Source organism: Bos indicus, chromosome 15 (genome assembly GCF_029378745.1).
Source record: "Bos indicus isolate NIAB-ARS_2022 breed Sahiwal x Tharparkar chromosome 15, NIAB-ARS_B.indTharparkar_mat_pri_1.0, whole genome shotgun sequence".
Classification (NCBI taxonomy): Eukaryota; Metazoa; Chordata; class Mammalia; order Artiodactyla; family Bovidae; genus Bos; species Bos indicus.
The window spans coordinates 17,452,099-17,459,791 of NC_091774.1; the positions used below are offsets into that span (position 1 = coordinate 17,452,099).

The window sequence follows — 7,693 nt, forward strand, 5'->3', positions numbered from 1 at the left end:
TTTCCAGCAGGCATCTTCACCAGGAAGTCCCTTCCTGACCCAGGGATTGACCCCTGTCTCTAGCATCTCCTGCACTGGCAGTCAGGTTCTTTACCACTAGTGCCACCTGGGAAGCCACAGCAGGAAGTCCACCAGGAGGTAAAAGGCTTGAAGAGTTTACAAGCAAAGTGATCTCCTTTGGAGAACTCCTAAAAGCAAAGCAGGGTCTCCCTTCTCATAGAAAGCAAATTTGTTCCCAGGACATGGATTCAGAAGTAATGGACAGGAAGCACTTTCAAAAGGCTCCCAGACTAAACCTGAAACTGAGCAGCGGGTAGGAGCCTTACAGAGGCTTTCAAATCCCTGTTGGGGGAAGCAGCTGGGGCAACAGCTGCTTTGGGTCCACAGGTGCGCTCAAAAGGCTCCCACTGGGAGAACAAGCCAAGCCTTCAGGTCACAGAGATGGAGGGGGCATCTGATTTATACCTCTTAGAGTGGTCAGGTAGGCCCCATCTCCTGGTTTCTTTCAACTATTCAAATTTTACATTGTTAATTCAATTTTTCTTAATCAAGCTATAAACTCTTTGAAGCCCACAGCTTATACTTTTGTATCTTACACTTTGGCATCCAGGATTAAGTACTGCATATAAGTAGTACTAATATATATTTGCTGACTCATTCTACTGCTAATTTAGAGGCAGCATGGTACAATAGAGAAGCACCCTGCATAGAAACACAAGCATTTAATTCTGGCAAATCTTGTCACTTTTATGCACTTCAGTTCTTTCTGCCCCTTCATGAATATGCATGTACTATAAGCTTAAAACTTTCCCAGTTTTGTTGTTCTGAGAGACCCTGCTTTGGGAAGATCCCTGGTGTTCTCCTTACTTGCTGCAAGTAATAATAAATATTTCCTTCTCCTAATCTTAGGTTTAGTTGTGTCTTTTGGCTTGACACATGACAATAGGTGAACCCAGTTTGGTGTAACACTGTTAATTTTTAAATTATGCTTCTTTAAGACTTACGGTTTCTTAAACATGCCTCAGGAGCCATCGTGCACAATGCAAGTGTGAAGAGGAAAGGGACACTGGTCCATGACCACTTTATTGAGAGCAGATTCACTTTTGTTGGTTTTACATTTTGGAGTTCAGAGTTGAAGTTTCATTTGTAAGAACGTTGTTGAACCCAAGTTCAACAAACCATAAGGCCAAACAAACCAAAGCATCAGAATCTAGAACAGAGAAAGCCTTATTGCAAGGGCCAATAAATCAAGGAGATTGGAGAGGAGGGTGGGTGCTCATGGTCTAACGACCCAAAATTTCAGGTGAAGTCTGACCTTCCTCTGAGTGATGGGTGGTAAGGTAACAGGGTGGTGTCCCCGGAATCCCGATCACAGCCTCTGGTTCCAACCGGTCTGGGGTCCTTGTGCTTATGCTCAGCTGGAAGTTATCATCCTCCCCCTGGGTGGGGGCCTTAGTCCCTATAAGAGAACTCAGAAGTGTATCAGGTTGTCATGTATATCCCTTGAGGAGGAACCAGGACCCTGCCTCATGGCTGCACTAGTTTTCTTGACTGTCTTTCCTTTGTTTCTGTTATCCCTTAAACGCCTTACTCCCCTAACTCATAACTGTTTGAATCTGCCTTTGGAACTCAAGGAAGCTCTGAAAGGCTGAAACATTCCTACAAACAAGAAACAGGAGACATAGAAAGCCTTTTTAAAAAAAATCTGGGTGGGCTCTACTAGGTCCTGCTTGGTTTCTAGAGTTCTGTAACTAAATATTTTTGAGTCACCTGACTCAATTATTTCAAAGGTCCTTTTCACTTTAACATGATTTTGTAATTTCATAGACGTTAGGTGGGAAGAATCTTATTAATTGAATTCCATCCTAGTGCAAGAACTGTGCTTCCTTTACCCTCACTTTCCATTTTTGCAGAGGTGAAATAAAGACAGCTGTGTTGTTTGCTTCTAACCACATACCTCTTTCACACCCTTCAGTTCAGTCATTTCAAATGTGTGACAACCTCCCTTTCCTCCAGCCTAATTAGTGTTCTAATTTTTAGGAGACTTATCTGAGACACCTCTATCTCTGCTAGCCTTAGATACATCTCCGATTCTTTTGATTTTTCCCTTTCAATGATGTTTTTATCTCTTACTTCTTACTATTACTTCTTTGCTGGCATAATGTTTGTTTTTTTCACCCCTCTGCCTATTCATACCCAAGGGTTCTCAAAACCACTAAGAAATTTATGTGAGTGATATCTGTAGATTAACAGACTCAACAATGGAGAAGGAAAAATGATACAGGAAGAAGAAATGGAAAATACAATAGGAAATAAGGAAACCAAGAGGAGTAATAGAAGAAGGAGGTATGTATGGTCTCTCTGTAACCAAGCAGGACCCTATGTGGGCTTTCTGGGACAGACCCTTCCTTTTATGTCCTCTGCCTGCCTCTTGTTGTAGAAAAGCTACAGTCTCCCAGTCTTCCGCTGACTTACAAAAGCCTGTCTCAACAATTAATGGTTGAAAGTGCTACTGAAGAGTGAGTTCTTGTCCTATCACAAAAGGATTCAGAGACAAAACATGGAGATCAAGAAAACAAAGCAAGGATTTATTAAGCACTTTATTACACTCAAAAGGGAAGAGTGGGCGGACTCACGTGAGTAATTACCATGAACTTCTTTGGCAAACTAGTTATATCAGTTCACTTCAGTCACTCAGTCATGTCTGACTCTTTGCAACCCCATGAATTGCAGCACGCTAGGCATCCCTGTCCATCACCAACTCCCAGAGTTCACTCAGACTCACATCCATCGAGTCAGTGATGCCATCCAGCCATCTCATCCTCTGTTGTCCCCTTCTCCTCCTGCCCTCAATCCCTCCCAGCATCAGAGTCTTTTCCAATGAGTCAACTCTTCGCATGAGGTGGCCAAAGTATTGGAGTTTAAGCCTTAGCATCATTCCTTCCAAAGAAATCCCAGGGCTGATCTCCTTCAGAATGGACTGGTTGGATCTCCTTGCAGTCCAAGGGACTCTCAAGAGTCTTCTCCAACACCACAGTTCAAAAGCATCAATTCTTCAGCTCTCAGCTTTCTTCACAGTCCATCTCTCACATCCATACATGACCACTGGAAAAACCATAGCCTTAACTAGATGGACGTTTGTTGGGAAAGTAATGTCTCTGCTTTTCAATGTGCTATCTAGGTTGGTCATAACTTTTCTTCCAAGGAGTGAGCGTCTTTTAATTTCATGGCTGCAATCACCATCTGCAGTGATTTTGGAGCCCCCAAAAATAAAGTCTGACACTGTTTCCACTGTTTCTCCATCTATTTCCCATGAAGTGATGGGACCAGAGGCCATGATCTTCGTTTTCTGAATGTTGAGCTTTAAGCCAACTTTTTCACTCTCCACTTTCACTTTCATCAAGAGGCTTTTTAGTTCCTCTTCACTTTCTGCCATAAGGGTGGTGTCATCTGCATATCTGAGGTTATTGATATTTTTCCTGGCAATCTTGATTCCAGCTTGTGCTTCTTCCAGCCCAGTGTTTCTCATGATGTACTCTGCATATAAGTTAAATAAGCAGGGTGACAATATACAGCCTTGACGTACTCCTTTTCCTATTTTGAACCAGTCTGTTGTTCCATGTCCAGTATATGGTGGTGTAAAAATAAATGGGCAGAATATTCATTGGGGAGGGATGGTTTGGGGGTCATATTTCTTGATTTTCATCCCAGCTCTATCATCCCAAAGAGAGGAAGGATTTTTGTCCTTATTTACCCTTGGACAGCAAGGCGATCAAACCAATCAATCCCAAAGGAAATCAACCCTGAATATTCATTGGAAGGACTGATGCTGGAGCTGACACTCCAATACCTTGTCCACCTGATGTGAAGAGCTGACTCATTGGAAAAGACCCTAATGCTGGGAAAGATTGAAGGCAAAAGGAGAAGGGGGTGGCAGAGGAGAGATAGTTAGATAGCATCTAACTAGATAGGCTAGTTACATAGACTCATTGGACATCAATTTGAGCAAACTCTCTGAGATAGTGAAGGACAGAGAAGCCTGGCAAGTTGCAGTCCATGAGGTCACAAAGAGTCAGACACAACTTAATGACTGAAGAACAACAACAAAAGCCTTGATCAGAAGTGTTACAGCATCAGTGCATGATGGGTACTGATGCTGCTAAGTTGCTTCAGTCGTGTCCAACTCTGCTGGCAGCCCACCAGGCTCCCCCGTCCCTGGGATTCTCCAGGCAAGTACACTGGAGTGGGTTGCCATTTCCTTCTCCAATGCATGAGAGCGAAAAGTGAAAGTGAAGTCGCTCAGTCGTGTCCAACCCTCAGCGACCCTATGGACTGCAATCTACCAGGCTCCTCCGTCCATGGGATTTTCCAGGCAAGAGTACTGGAGTGGGGTGCCATTGCCTTCTCCAGGTACTACTTATCTGCAAGGATAATTCCATTTTAATGAGAGAATAAGCAAAATGTTACATTAAGATGCTGAAAATTCCTGCATTTTCCCACCTATCTTTGTCTACCTCCAGGACACCTATCTCCTCAAAGTATATGGCTTCCTGTCAGTCGGAGGTTTCTGCTTTTCTTTGTTTGCCCAAAGACTCCTGTTGTTTACAAGATGTATGTTTTCCTGCCATTTAGCCTGGCCCCCTTTCTCTGCTCATATTTAGTGATCTTGTTTGTTGTTGTTTTAGTTGCTGATTCATGTCTGACTCTTTTGTGACCCCTCAGACTGTACTCATCAGGCTGCTCTGTCCATGGGATTTCCCAGGCAAAAACACAGGAGTGGGTTGCCATTTCCTTCTTCAGGGGATCTTCCTGATGCAGGGATCAAACGTGCATCTCCTACATTGGCAGGCAAATTCTTTGCCACTGAGCCACCTGGGAAGCCCATATTTTGCTATATATCTGTTCTAATAAAAGGATGTGAATATGTAGTAGCTGGGCAAGGAGAACTGGTAACAATTTAAACATAAGTTAGCTACATGGCAGTCACAGAATCCTTAGTTCCTTTCTAAAATACATAGATAACAGTACCTGATGCACATTTCCTAAATTGTTTTACAGATACAAAAACTCCATGAAATGGAAGTTAACTATTTGATGACCAGGAGCACATAACAGCCTGCAGACCTACCCAAGTCCCAAAACTGATAACGTTAGCCCTTGTGACATGGCCCTGTTACCTCACCATCAACCAGTCAGAATTGTACATGATCTGATTACATACCTTGTGAACCCCCCACCCCCGTCACCTTGCCTTTAAATATGCATTCCTTAAACCCCTCAGGAAGTTCAGATATTTTGAGCATTAGCTGCCCTGGACTCCCTGTCTACCACTTTACGATAAATGCTGTACTTTCTTTCACCACAATTTGGTCTCTGACTGGCTTTACTGTGCATGGGTGAGAGAACACAACATCTTGGTATACAGTGATATTTATTCTTTTCTTCTGCTTCTCTAAAACATGCTCCAAACTGCCATTAAATATGGCACTGCTTTGGCTAACAATTTTTAAAAACTTGCACTTTTTCTTTCATCTCATCAAAGAGCAGTCAACTAGCATAATTTTGAAAGACAATATCACATAGTAGGTCACATGTGGACTCCATAGATAAATGACCTGGAATCTTGCCAGCTCTGATCTTGATCTCTCTGTACTTCAGGTTCTTTAATATGGGATAATAATAGACCTCACCTTCACAACTGTCATGATGATGAAATAAGATGATACAAGTAAAATGTTTTGAATAAATCCTGGCACAAAGAACCTTATTCTAAAAAAATATTTTGCTTTACAGGCTTTGCCCCCACCTTTTTCTAATACATCATGTTCCTTTGTAAATGCATTGGCCCAGTCTCCTGTGGCCTTACCGTGCCTACCACAGCCTAATAAATGTTAATGGTAAACAATAGCAATCATTGCTTCTGTCTGTGGAATGGCTATTGCTCTTGCTGTTTTGCTAGAAAAATACTAGTTTCACTCAGGCAAAGAAAGGTGGTAACCACATCATAATATATCCACAATAGGCCTGTTTAGGAGGTTTAGCCTTGGGCAACAAACAAATTTTATAATTTTATTGCAAGAATATAAAAAACAAGTGAGCTACAGTTCATGCTTTTACATAACTTGGCTTATCTCCTATGTGTCTGACTCTTATTAATCAGCTGTGCACTTTAGAATCACCTGGGAGTTTTTAAAAACAATATATACCTAGGCCCTGTCCCTAAAGGATTCTGATTCACTAGGCCTAGGTGATGTTCTGGCATGTTTATTTGGAATTGTTTATCTAAGTGGTTCTGATGTAGAACTAGTGTTCCAAGTATTCCTGGCCCATTGCCTTCCATCCAAAAAAAGCAATTTCAACTACTGGAGTTAAGAAAATCACCCACAATTTTTATGGCCTCTCCATATAAGTAGGTATACCAGCGATTTCTTAACAAATTATCTAATCACAGAAGTAAATGCCTGTAGTTTAAGTTTATAATCATGAAATTATGGTTTTATAATTATGAATTATTTTCCATTTGGATTGAGGTACCAGAAACTCTTTGGGTGAGGTTTTCTACCATTTTAATGAGTAGAAAAGGGAGACTTTGTGGATAAGATGGTGGCTCCACCTGTAGACTCCAGTGCTGGGAAGCCTCAGACCAAACATTCAATCAGACTAGAACACAGCCTCACTCATCAGCAGACAGACTGTTTAAAGTCTCCATGAATAAACAACTGCTTGATAAAAAACACAGACCCAGACACAGCCCTACTCACCAGATGGACAAAACCCAGATCCACCCACCAGAGAGTGGGTATAAGTCTCTCACATGAGGAAGCTTGCACAAGTCTCTAGACAGCCTCATTGACCAGGAGGTGAGGAGCAGAAGCTAGAAGAACTACAACCCTGAAGCTTGTGGAATGGAATACGCAAACACAGAAAGCTAGATAAAATGAGATGGCAGAAGAATATGTCCCAGATGAAGGCACAAGATAAAAACCCCAGAAGAATGTTGTATGAAAGGAGAGAAGGTTAGCACTCCCCTTGATGAGGACGGAAGAGGCTCTCAGGCCTGACAACATGTGTATGGTTAAGGCATTCCCTCCTACTTTGTGGCAGCTAAGCACAGTTTATTACAAACATACAATGGAGAAAAGACAGTCTCTTTAACAAGTGGTGCCGGGAAAACTGGTTAACCACGTGTCAAAGAAAGAAACTAGAACACTTTCTAACACTATATGCAAAAATAAACTCAAAATGGATTAAGCTCTAAATGTAACACCAGAAACTATTTAACTCTTAGGGGAAAACATAGGCAGAACAGTCACTGACATAAATCACAGCAGGATCCTCTATGACCCACCTCCCGGAGTAGTGGAAATAAAAACAAAAATAAACAAGTGGGACCCAAATTAAACTTTAATTAAATCAATGAGCTAAAGGAAATCAGTCCAGAATATTCATTGAAAGGACTGACGCTAAAGCTGAAACTCCAATACTTTGGCCACTGATGTGAAGAACTGACTCATTGGAAAAGACACTGATGTTGGGAAAGATTGAAGGCAGGAGGAGAAAGGGAAACCAGGGGTTGAGATGGTTGGATGGCATCACTGACTCAACGGATATGAGTTTGAGCAAGCTTCAGGAGTTGGCGATGGACAGGGACGACTGGCATGCTGCAGTCCATGGGGTTGCAGAGTCGGACATG

The 7,693-nt window shown here is 42.1% G+C and overlaps 1 non-coding gene across 1 annotated transcript; it reads left to right on the top strand.

Moving 5' to 3' along the window:
• Nucleotides 1–6,994: 6,994 nt before the first annotated feature.
• On the top strand, nt 6,995–7,120 carry LOC139176172 (U6atac minor spliceosomal RNA). The gene has a single exon (XR_011560630.1). It is a non-coding gene; the product is annotated as a U6atac minor spliceosomal RNA (small nuclear RNA).
• Nucleotides 7,121–7,693: the final 573 nt, after the last annotated feature.